At 33.8% G+C, this 13,438-nt stretch overlaps 1 long non-coding RNA gene across 1 annotated transcript; it reads right to left on the reverse strand.

Annotated features, from left to right (window-relative positions):
* Window positions 1-11,850: 11,850 nt before the first annotated feature.
* Window positions 11,851-13,100, reverse strand: LOC127710954 (uncharacterized). The gene is made up of 2 exons (XR_007986418.1): window positions 13,027-13,100; window positions 11,851-12,423 (listed from the first exon to the last, which is right to left on the reverse strand). It is a non-coding gene; the product is annotated as an uncharacterized LOC127710954 (long non-coding RNA).
* Between the last annotated feature and the right edge of the window lie 338 nt (window positions 13,101-13,438).

Consider the following 13,438-nt stretch of genomic DNA (forward strand, 5'->3'; position numbering starts at 1 on the left):
ATAATTTCTTAATCGTTTACATTTCTTTATCATGCATTGTTAATTTTCCTTATATTATGTACAACTTTAAAAGAAGAAAACGATACATGTACCAAGGATACAATCACAAGTGTCTTCGAAATAAGTTAGCTCTAAACTATTAATTAAAGACAACTGGATGACAGCATGTACAAACAGAACAACGAGCAGACACACAATCCACAAAACACTGTTTACAAAACTAACCAACTGAGTAACATGTAACTCATGTGCTCAAAATGTTCACTTTTCAAATCTAAAAACGGACCTATACTTTTATATTGTAAGATTCAGATAGTACCGCGGTTCGCGTTTATATGCAAAAAGTAATATTTCCTTTTCTGGTATTGTTATTTCGTACAGTATAATGACATTTTAGATAATTTTGCAAATAACCAATCATCTAAAATATTTGTTTGAAATCTGATAAAGAAGTACATTTGTATGAAGTGAAACTCAATTACATGTAGACTATACCAGACAACGAAAACGGCTATTATAGAGTTCTAGGTTCTTCGTAGTGTTTTAATATGTTTTTTTTTATTACGTTTAAATTTCACGGGTTCTATTTAAGTTCAGTTTATAAATAATTAATGATAACAAAACTTTAAAGGCTATTTCTTCTATTCTTTTTAGTTTAAACTCTTATTCATATATGTGGCTTTCAAAGCCTTTCATTTCGAAGGTCATGGAGGAGGGAGTGGGAATTCGTGAAATTTTCCTCCCAAAACACGCGTTTCACACCCGTTACCAGTTTCATACGTTTTTTGACAATATTTTGGAAGATTGAAAAGTTATCACACTGACGTTTTGACCATCCGCTAAATGACATACTGCATTTGTAAAAAGTACGACAGAGATTGCAGCAAAACTTATCATTCCAAATCAAATGTTCTCGATACTTTTGCTATCAATATAACCATGGTTCTTAATTTTAATACCAAATAAAATATTTATAAACAATTTCAAGTGACGTAAAATGACATACAAACTTTAAAAACAATTTGTTTTCAATTGACAGAAAACAATCATTTAAATGTATAGTATGATCTCCGTTATACATCACGTTTTTATAGTATAAACAACCATAAAGATACAATGGAGACCAAACGTTGGAAAAGCAACAATTTACAATTTAGAATCCGTCCGTTCGAAATATAAAAAGAAGATGTGGTATGATTGCCACTGAGACAACTCTCCACAATAGACCAAATGACACAGAAATTAACAACTATAGGTCACCGTACAGAAAGTACAGAAATGAAAGGTCATAAACTGTACAACAAAAACAGTCCACTTTGACTAGGGGGGATTGCAACCTTAACCTTATTTAGTACTATCGACCGTAAAAAGTGAGATGTATGCTGCTTTAAAAGGAGAAGGTTACATGTGGGCACTGAAATTGAAAAAAAAAAAAAATTTGTTTGAGCCTTTGAAAATTATATCAGTTTTACTGATAAACGAAAGGCTTAACTTAATCTGGACAGTATAGTGCATAGAGGTCAATTATGGTGTCATTCTGATGTCATAAACATGCTGACAATGACATGTTTTACTTAAAATGGTACACGTAGTTTTTGGACAAAAAATTGATATTACACGATCGAAATAGCCTTGTCGGTTTCCATTCTCTATATTAGTTTGCATACACCAAATGTTATGAAACTTATACACACTACTTATTACCACAAAATACAGAACAAGTTTGAATTTTGGTGGTGTCACTTTTACTGTTATGAAACGTATACACAATACTTATAACCACAAAACTCACATCAAATTTGGGTAGCGTCACTTTTACTGTTCTTCAGTTATGTCCTTTTACAACTTTATATGATATGCAAGCGAGGACATCATCTGAGTCCCATGGACACATTCCCCCTTTATTTTATTTTAAGATCTCTATGAAATTTAGGTAGACAGGAGAGAAATACTAATCCACATCACATATGGGATGGCTGGTTGTTGGAAATAATTTAGCCTACTCGATTATTGGCCTTTTAAAATCTTTTTGTGAATCCATACTTGTTAAAGCTGTAACGGTTAATGACCTCTTCTATATGGCTGTGTATTGATATTTTTTTAGGCAGTTAAGCTGCCTTATGCTAGCACACTAGATTTGTGTTCTTCCCAGCGAATGGTGAAAAAAGTGCTATTCCTATTATCTAGTAGGCTAATATGTTGTTAATAACTAATTAGACCCTTTTTAATTCTGGAATACAAAATATATTACCAGAATAACCTTAAATGATCGTCGAACAATGTAAAATATTTGAAGTTGCACATAGGAAATAGTGCTCAATAGAAATCCGTACGTAGTTTATTTTCCCCTGTGCTTTTGGCTATGATGTCAAAGAACAATTGTATGAAATATCTAATCGCCGAAAATCTCTAAAGACAAGTCGTTTACATTTCCCAAAAGGCAAAAGGCGTAGGAATATTGTTTGGCGGCAACACGGAATTACAGTAGTCTAAGTTGGCGGCAAATTTAACTTAGAAGACAAAACGTACCTTTTTTAAATTTGGAGAATTCTGATGATAGAAAGGTAATTATTGTTCATCGTGATATTCTTTTTGTTTGACATGATTGTTATTTAATTGTGTATGCACATTTGAATTCCTTCCTTTTATATTATTCCGTTTATCACATAAATAACCTTGTCAAGTAATGTACCAACAGAATGAAATAAAACCGGAAATCAAGACGGTCTCACTAATTAGCGACAAGAAGGTTGTAGAGACAAGAAGCGACAAGTAGAAAAAGGTTAGTGACAGGAAGGAAGAATTTGCGACAAGAAGATAAATTTAGAGACAAGAATTGGTTTTACCATTGTGTAAGGGACATAACCCCCATTGATGGTTTATAAAAAGACATTATTAGGCAAAACTCTTAAACAAAAGGTCCTAGACCCATAGGGTCTTTTGCAATGACATTGTGGACCAATGACCTTGACCAAGGTCACAAGGTCAAATGTCAAGGTCATGTACAAAGAGGCAAATTATGTGTTTGTGGCACTATTTAAAGAGTTTGATGTGTGTTTTAATGCTTTTGTAGGTTGACATTGACCTTTGACCTTACTACTTGTTAAGGGATCTCTCAAAAGCTAAATCCCATGTGTTTGGATATAGTATCTAGGCTTTCAATTCCGTTTTTGCATGATCATAGTGGCTCCGTTCCATGTGTTTAATCAACTTACTAACAAACCAACCAACCAACCAACCAACCAGCCAATCAATCAATCGAACAATCAATCTGTCAATCATTGCATGCATGTTTCCGTGTCATGTGTATAATATGGGGTCCAAAATCTCATTTGTTTCTTTTTCGCTTCTTTCAAGAGACCCTATCCCACGTGTTTAATTAATCAATCAATCAATCAACCAACCAACTAACAAACCAATCAATCAATCAATCATTGCATGCATGTATGCATGTTTCCGTCTGATGTGTTTAATATGAGTTCCAAGATCTCATTTGTTTCTTTTTCGCTTGTTTCAAGAGACCATATCCCACATGTTAAATTAATCAACCGACCAACCAACCAACCAACCAACCAATCAATCAATCAGTCAATCAATCATGCATTGCATGCATTTATCCGTCTCATGTGTTAAATATGGGGTCCAAGATCTCCTTTGTTTCTTTTTCGCTTGTTTCAAGAGACCCTATCCCTCGTGTTTAATCAACCAACCAACCAATCAATCAATCAACCAACCAACCAACCAACCAATCAATCAATCAATCGTTACATGCATGTTTCCATCTCATTTGTTTCTTTTTCTTTTGTGTCAAGAGACAATATCCAACGTGTTTGATTAATCAATCAACCAAGCAAGCAAGCAAGCAATCAATCAATCAATTAACCAATCAACCAATCAACCAACCAATAAATTAATCAATCAAATAATTATTCATTGCATGCATGTTTCCGTCTCATGTGTTTAATACGGGGTCCAAGTTCTCATTTGTTTCTTTTTCGCTTGTGCGAAGAGACCCTATCCAACGTGTTTAATTAATCAACAAACCAACCAACCAATAAATCAACCAATCAACCAACCAACCAATCAATCAATCAATCAATCAATAAATCAATAAACCAATCAATCCTGTTTTGAAGGAGAAAGACCTCTCATTTATTCAAGAAGAATTGAATTTTAATTAGTTCTTGCGATGCATCTCTGCCAGTGTTGCGTGTAAAATTATTTGAATATATAGCATATAATTTGGTTTATAATTGTTTCGACAGCTGCTTTTTATTGCTCGTTTGAGAAGTTCTTCTCTTAATGATCCATAACGACTTTCGGGTGTTTGTTTTTGTTTCTGTGTCTCGTCGATAATTTTATAGCTTAGCAGTCATATAGCGGTCAGACCATAGCCGTTAAAATAATTATTATTGAAATAATTTTGATAGATAACGCTGTCTTCTTGTTTCGATCAGTTTCGTTAGCAGTTCTTGTCTTACAAAAAATATTATTATTCAGGAATTATTAACTTTATATATATATCTAAAGTTTAGTTGGAACTTTTGAATGTTTTTATGGATTACTTAACACTATGGCTTCTCGGAGAAAAAGGAAATCTACAAGTCGGTTTTCTCCGGATCCAATTGAAATAAACAGACAAGAAAGTGACTGTTCGTCTTGGACAGTTAAGAAGTTCAAGGAAGAACTGACAAATATTGGAATAAACATTACTTCAAAATTAAGTAAAGTGTTACAATAAATTTATTTCGATAATCTCAAATCAGTTTCCGAACCTGAACAATTGTCAAATGAAGACCAGGAAGGCTCGCCAACTTTACCAAATGTGACCAGTCATTCGTCTAATGAACTTCCACTTCTGATCGGAAATTTAACAGAAGTTGTTTTAGGACTAAGGGATTCTATGAATTCTAACACCAACAGGAATAATTCTAATACTCCTTTATCAGCGGATTTTTCCGGGAATATACAAGATATAAGACGAAATAGATGTCATCAAGTGCACACAGCAGATGATAATGTGTTTACATTATACAAATGGTACGGTGTTTCTCCTAGTGAAAGCGATTGCGGGATAAATCCCACCCTTAACACATCTACAGCTACTATTAACGGAGTGCCATCATCGTCTGTTCCCTTTTTGGATATCATTTCACCAGCGCTTAAAAAGCAAATCATTGAAGGTAGGGACGTTAATCTAGCCGGATTACTAATGAAGGATTACGAATCCGTTCAGGCAGCTAGTACTTTACTTACAAGCAGTGGTCTAGAAATTAATTTGCCAGGAAAAAAGGATATCCGGCTTCATAGAACGCTCACTATTTAAGAGTCCGTATGCGCTTTTGGCAAATATAAGCCCGTCATGTGTAGGGTTTTTCCTCAACGCAGCGAAGAATTAGATTGTTATTTAGCTAACATTTTACAGATTGAATCTAGCTACGGCGAAAAAAATTATGAATATCATAAGCTTTTTGCCGCCAAAGCTGCAACTGCACTTCGCGATTTCAAAGTTAAATTTGACTGGGGAGTTAAAGACAATGACATTCCTACGCTTTTAGCTCCGCATGCAAGGCCAGAAGTTTGTAGACTTTGTTACGCTATTGATCAAGGAACAAATGTTTGCCCTCTTTCTTCTCAATCAGTAGAACGTAGTACTTATCCGAAGAATAGACCATCTTCCGATCGCGTTGATAGGAGGGGCAGAACACGAGTTTTGCACGATGGGAAAGAGGTCTGCAATAATTATAACACCACAAGGGGGTGTGCCAGACCGGGTTGTTCTTTGACTCATATTTGCAGTTCTTGTTTCGCTTTTCATTCCGCCTTTAACTGCAACAAAGATACTCAAAGGAACAAATCTTCTAGAGGGTCGACTACAATCAACGAAGATAAAAAATGACTAGTAACAATTCCTGTTATCGAAAATTCACCTATCAATGTTAACTTGTTACGTGATTTATTTTAAACGCATCCGGATATAAATTTTGTTAATTATCTTTGTAGTGGAATAAACGAGGGCTTTGACACTATGATTAAATGTACTGATATACCGACACTTGAATGTAAGAATAACTTTTCAGCTCGCTCTCAACCTTTAACCGTGCGGGAGCTTATTGACAAAGAATGTGAAAAAGGTTTCTTGTCAGGTCCGTATAAAATTCCACCGTTTAACTATTATCGAGTCAGCCCTTTGGGACTTGCTGTGGGGAAGTTCTCCGGGAAAAAGAGGCTTATATTGGATTTATCAGCCCCACATGACGATGATGATAATTGTAGTATTAATGACTTGATCAGTAAAGAAGATTGTTCAATGACGTATGTCAGAATAGACGATGCGATCAAAGTTATACGAAAATTAGGTCGTTTTTCATTGTGTTCAAAGTTCTATATAGAGTCCGCTTTCAAACAATTGGGTATGAGAAAGGACCAGTGGCATTTCTTTTGCATTAAATGGTGCAAAGAATACTATTTCTTTAATAGACTAGCGTTTGGTTGTAGGAGCTCGCCAATTATTTTCGATAACTTATCCAGAGCAAATTGTTGGATTGCTACTACACAATGTAATATCTACAAAATTGAATATATATTTCACCTTATAGACGATTTCTTGACTATAGATAAACCCGATTCTTGCGCAGAGAGAACTATGGCATTAATGACTACTCTTTTTAAAAGACTTAATATTCCACTGGCTAAACACAAGGTTGTTGGCCCTTGTACAGTTATTGAATATTTGGGTATTATACTTGACACGGAAAAGATGGAGACTCGCTTGCCTTTAGATAAAACAAGTCGCATCAGTGAATTTATCAAGAAGTTTTTAAACAGACAATCTTGTACTAAACGTGATCTTCTACAATTGTTAGGGCATTTAAATTTTGCTATGCGGGTTATAATTCCGGGTCGTTCTTTTGTCTCATACCTAATATCTTTATCAACAACTGTCAAGGATCTCAAAGACAAAATTTATTTGACCGATGAATGTCGTACCGATTTGCGTTTTTGGTACTCGTTTTTGGTAAACTGGAATGGCATTAATATGTTTTATGATTCTGACTATACTAGTGTTAGGGATATCGAATTATATACAGATGCGGCTTCTACCATTGGTTATGGTGGTTATTTCAAGGGGAAATGGTTTTGTTCTCCTTGGCCGGATGATTTAAATTCTCCATGCGAAAAGAAATATTCCATGGCTCTATCCTATAGTCGTTGCAGCCATCTTATGGGGTCATTCATGGACAACTAAAAGAATCTTATTTCGATGTGACAATGAAGCCACCGTACATATTGTTAATAAAGGTCGTTCTAGATGTTTACTGATAATGAAACTTATGAGAACTCTTACTTTGTATGCCTGTATAAATAATTTTTGTTTTCGTGCCGAACACGTTCCTGGAGTTCAGAATAATATCAGTGACTCTCTTTCTCGTTTACAGCTAGAGCGTTTCAAGATACTTGCACATTTAGCGGACAAAGTACCTCAAAAGTGCCCGCCAGTCTCACGAGTAATGTGGCATTAAAGTCTACAGTGTCGGATTTATGGCGACATGTGTTATCAACTAGAACATCTCAGACGTATAAAGTTGGATATCGAGCTTATACTGCATTTCGTGCTAACAACGGGGTTGTCTGGTTAGGTAAACCCATGCCTCCGATTTCTGGTGATATTTTGATTCATTTTGTCGCACATTGTTACAAAAACTTGAGACTTTTACATACAACCATTAAATTGTATTTATGTGGAAATCGGTTTTATTATATCCAAAGTAACTGTGACCATCCGTTTGATTATACAAATGAATCGACACTCCATAGACTCAATATGATAATGCGCGCCGTCAAACGTATACAAGGAGAGCATAATCCAAAACCACGTCTTCCTATTACTTTTCAGGTACTTCAATTTTCTTAGAGCAGGTGTTTTCTCTACATTTACTGATTGTATGTTAGAAACGACCTGTAGAGTAGCCTTTTTTTGGATTTCTAAGATGTGGTGAATTTACAGTTTCTAAACATTTTGATTCTACTGTAAATCTAAGTGTAACGGATGTTGAGATTCTCGATTCTTATGCTATTCTACACCTTAAAACCTCAAAAACAGATCCTTTTCGTAAAGGTGTCAGTATACAGCTTCACAAATCCGATCATACCATTTGTCCTTTCTCTGTTGTCCAAAAGTATATCGCAATCAGGAAGGGTAGAGAAGCATCTTTTTGTTTTTCAGATCCATTGTTTGTCAAAGAGAATGGTAGCGCTTTAGACAGGGACTTTTTCATCAGAAGTCTAAGACATGTACTAGATATTTGTGGGTACAACTCAAGCTTATACAATGGTCATTCTTTTAGAATTGGTGCCAGTACATCGGCAGGATCTGTTAATATTCAAGATCATCTTATCAAAACTCTTGGTCGGTGGACATCAGACAGTTATTGTCGTTATATTCGTATTTCCACGGACACGATTCGAAAAGCACAGAAGTCTTTGACATTGTCTAAAAATATCTGAGTCATATTCGATATGTGGACATTATCGAACTTGAATGGATGTTATTTTACCAAGAACAATGAAATTTAATTGTGAACTTGTTGACCATAATTGAACTTTAATGTGAATTAACTTTACTTGTTATGAAGTATTCAGCCATTCGAAGAGTTGCTGTTTCTCTCTCGATACACTTGGACATATCTTTATACATACAATATCGTTTAGCAGAAGAAACAATGTATTTTAACTTTAAGCCTTATCTATAGTGACAATTATTTGAATTCGAATTTACCGATTTCATAGAATATTCAGCCGTTTCGAAAAGTTGCTGTTTTCCCCTGATACATGTGGATTTATATTTTACTGTATTTAACGAACTTGTGTCATTGAGTTTTTGCCGAGAAACGCGTATTTTAATTTAGAGCCTGCTTGGAATGTGAAAAGAAACACATGTAAACCTTATAGTTTTCTTATATTCAGCCATGTGACGAGTTGCTGTTTTATTTTTCTAGATACAATCAAACTTTACAGTTATGTTCTGTGCATCATATTTGTATATTCATTTTGTTTTTCTCTCTCTCTCTCTCTAATACTTTTTCACTACATGCGACTTGAAGGCTCTCTTTATACCCCCTTTTGAATTCCACCTCACTTAATATCTTACAACTTGGGGGATTACTCAGCTCATATACTTTTTATTTTTCATATAATCTGAGCAATGGCCATTCATTGCATTTTTAATCACTGGTCAGTCTTTTAAATGACAATTTTTTATCCCCCAAGTTCTATCAACTTACAACTCACATTTCATTAGTTATACTACAGTTGATAGGACAGGTCACGTCGAATTTCCTGTCAACCACTGTTTCGCAAGCATCAATAGTTCGCGCAAACTACGCTTTACAACAGCTCAGGATTCAGGGAATTCGACGGAAAAATATTTTCATAATTAGCAAACATATTTTCAAAATTAGCTGAGATGATTTCCCAAGGGCAATACTACATAGTTTTATTTTTTGTAATAAATTTTATATTTCTTTTATTTTTGTCAGTTTTCTCTGTTGAAATGTATTCGTTTTCAGTCAGGCATTTTGTCTCTGTTATAGCACCACCAGCCACTTAATTACAGACTACATTACTTAACTTGGTACAGGTCATTAAGGTCAATTACAAGTGTATAACAGTTGTAACCTTCAGACGATAATCAATGAGTCTTTAACTATGTCACAACGTAGTTAATTTACAGTATACCTTCTTGGAGAAACTTTGTGGTATAAATGTAAAATTATTTGAATATATAGCATATAATTTGGTTTATAATTGTTTCGACAGCTGCATTTTATTGCTCGTTTGAGAAGTTCTTCTCTTAATGATCCATAACGACTTTCGGGTGTTTGTTTTTGTTTCTGTGTCTCGTCGATAATTTTATAGCTTAGCAGTCAGATAGCGGTCAGACCATAGCCGTTAAAATAATTATTATTGAAAATATTTTGATAGATAACGCTGTCTTCTTGTTTCGATCAGTTTCGTTAGCAGTTCTTGTCTTACAAAAAATATCCCCTCCAACCTGTCCCCTGACAGCCAGCCTTCATTCCGCATGTGACGGGGAGATCTCAGCTACGAAGCAATACCTCTACATTGCCATTCATTGCATTTTTTATCACTGGTCAGTCTTTTAAATGACAATTTTTTATCCCCCAAGTTCTATCAACTTACAACTCACATTTCATTAGTTATACTACAGTTGATAGGACAGGTCACGTCGAATTTCCTGTCAACCACTGTTTCGCAAGCATCAATAGTTCGCGCAAACTACGCTTTACAACAGCTCAGGATTGAGAGAATTCAACGGAAAAATATTTTCATAATTAGCAAAAATATTTTCAAAATTAGCTGAGATGATTTCCCAAGGGCAAATAATGCAACAATGCATCTACATTCGTATAATGTGTAATTTTATAATTTCGAATAAATATTGCACAATATAGATAATTACCGAATGGTAAAGCGACATTTTTCGAAAGCGTATTTAGCAATTGATGGTCTAGCTAATTGTCAGCCAGCTCCAATCACGTAGAAAACCTTAGATAAATATCAAACATCCTTTGTGGTCTATTACATTATGTTTGAATTTCTAAAGATTTGTCTAAGCATTACTTATAATTAGCTGGAAACCAAGAAATCCAGAGCAGCTACGCAGTTTGAACAATTTTGGTTTTAATTGTTTTTTTTGTTTTTTTTTTTTTGTGTGGGACTTCTTTATAATGATAGGAAGTGTATGATGTATTAATCAATCACAAAAACCCCTACGCTTATTAAATAAAACCAAAAGCAAATCAACAAAGCCTTTTTTCTCTCGTATGAATTTAATAAATTGATATATAACTTTAAGTGTATGTTCATTGTTGTTCAGACGTTTGACAAACAACCCGAATTCTGACATGAACTGCAACGGCAAATCAACTTATTGGATGAACCTTTCCGGAAATTATTAACCAACAGTTATAATATTAAAGACAAGAAAGGAATTCACAAGTGAAAGCGAATAGTCAGACCAAATAGTAGGTAAGGGACAATTTTGTCCCTTCCCCTCAAGAATCCTTTAACGTCTTTGTTTTTTTTTATGGCAAAATACGAATAGCTGAAGGAACTAAAAATATGTTAATAGTTTGTTTTAAACCTGAAGCAATACAAATTATAGGTATATCATAAATATATACATGTATATAATAACAGAACATTTTAAATACAATCGGAGGCAAGACTACAAAGTATAAATCATTCAAAGGATTGTCCTGACAATTTTACATCTGTTGCGTATTTTAAATATTTTCTTATAGTAGACAATTCCTTTACATTCTTTAATGTAAATCAAAGAATTTAGCACTACAAGTATTTAGTTTAAGCTCACAAACTGACTGATGCTCACAGAGAATAAAAGAATCTAACCTAATATTAGTTTTGCTCCAATAAAGACAACCTTGGCGACATGATATGGGTAGCTTGTTAGGCATACATGTTTCTGCATGATTGTATAAGGATCGTCGGCCTATTAACCCTAGAACACCTACTGCTTGTACTAACTATTTGTTGAATAGTTTAAAGGTAACGTTCGGTCCCACCCAAAAAAAGAACGGAAGAAAACTAAATGAACTATTTGGAGTTCAACGAATTTGACTTAAAACGCAATCATCCAAAGAAACAAGCAATGTAAAAGCAATTTTTGAATTTTATTCCAAAACGACTTGCTTTTCTCTCTTTTAATGGTATATGTATTTGCCATTGAACGTAAAGCGAACATCATTCAATGAATCAAGTGTTTTTTTTATACTCAAAAGGCGCATTAAATTTAACTACCATAAGTAGGTTCTACGATGTGTATATAATTTATACTACAAAGTGATTCTTTCAGATCAAGACACACGTGATATCATACAATGACATGTTGTTACTTCATTAGTATATCATCCGCCAAGACCTTATGTGTTCACACTAAATTGATTAGAAACAACATGAAATGTTAAATAGTTTGTGAACAATGAATACTTAAAAAAAATAATGTTCTCTTTATGTGTTTGTTACTTGTAGATTAGCTGGCTAAATCAAGTTTCCTTTACAGTTTGCTCCATAACTTGTCACACTCTCTATAATTTCAGATGGGAGTATTCCTGTTGAAATATTCATTATTGCAAGTTAGAGTTGAAAAAAAACCAGACACATTTCAAGTCATTAAATTTATACAGAAAGAAGTATTTTATGACGTAATGTATCCTGTGAATGTGTGTCATATAGTTGGCTTCTTCCTAGACGAGTCATTATTCCTAAGGCGTCGTACTATTATCTTCAGTATTTTACCATATATAGAAAGTACTGTAAATACCAAAGTTCCAACTGACGCCGCCACGATAAATATAATATATCCAATGTGCATTCCACCTGTAATAGAGTAGGCAATATATATCAGAATAACTATTTCAAAATGATGGAAAAGTTAATGAAATCTTCATTTCAGGTCATGTATACTTCCATGTGTAGAATTTCGTCGGGTCAACTTTTTTGTTTTATTTTAGGCATGAAAGTACCGTTTCATTAACAAATTGAGAAAACAAAGTAAATGTAGATAAAGGCATAGCACATATTTTCAGTTGATTTCAGTGTTTCCATTTATTTAAAGTTTAACAATCAATATGAGTCGGTCCTATAACATATTTCGGGTAACATGTTATTATGATATTTAAGCAATAATTATAATCGTTTGATTACTAACCACAAGCTAAAACAATAGAGTCCCTGTAGCCTGTGACTGTTGTAGCTGCACTGAGATTGATTTATCTGTGTGTGTTTTCTACCATGTTAAAAACAAGGTAGTTGGATGGATATTATTTCATTTTCAATTTTCATGGATCAGTAAAAGGTCTTCAGGCAAAAACAAATAGTAATACCGATTTTTAAGATAAACAAAGCAGTTCGCAAATTTGCTAAATTTAAAATAGACAATACTTTATAGTCCATCCATAAAATATTCTGCTTTAAACTAACCTGATGTCTCACTCTCTCCATCATGTAACATACTGTTACTGTTATTGCTGCCACCACAGTTATTCAAATTTTTATTCGAAGTTGTGCCTAAATAAATATTAAAAAAATGTGAATATATAAAGGGTTTTTACTAAGATAACCTTAAATATTTCATTTCTAGGAATTACACAGTATAAAAATAAAATAAAAAATAAAATCCGACACTGGTTTATAGTTCTAATATTGAATGAATGAATGAATGAATATTTTATTGCATTTTGAAGGACTATTAATGACTCACTTTTTAGATTCATTCTTTCATATGATATAATTGTTTTTGAAGGAGAAAAAACAACAACAAAAATAAATATAGATGATTTATCGTTATTTGATTAAAACCAATTGACAAATATGTCATGCTTATTCAGGGCGA

Source organism: Mytilus californianus, unplaced genomic scaffold (genome assembly GCF_021869535.1).
Source record: "Mytilus californianus isolate M0D057914Y unplaced genomic scaffold, xbMytCali1.0.p SCAF_8, whole genome shotgun sequence".
NCBI classification, from domain to species: domain Eukaryota; kingdom Metazoa; phylum Mollusca; class Bivalvia; order Mytilida; family Mytilidae; genus Mytilus; species Mytilus californianus.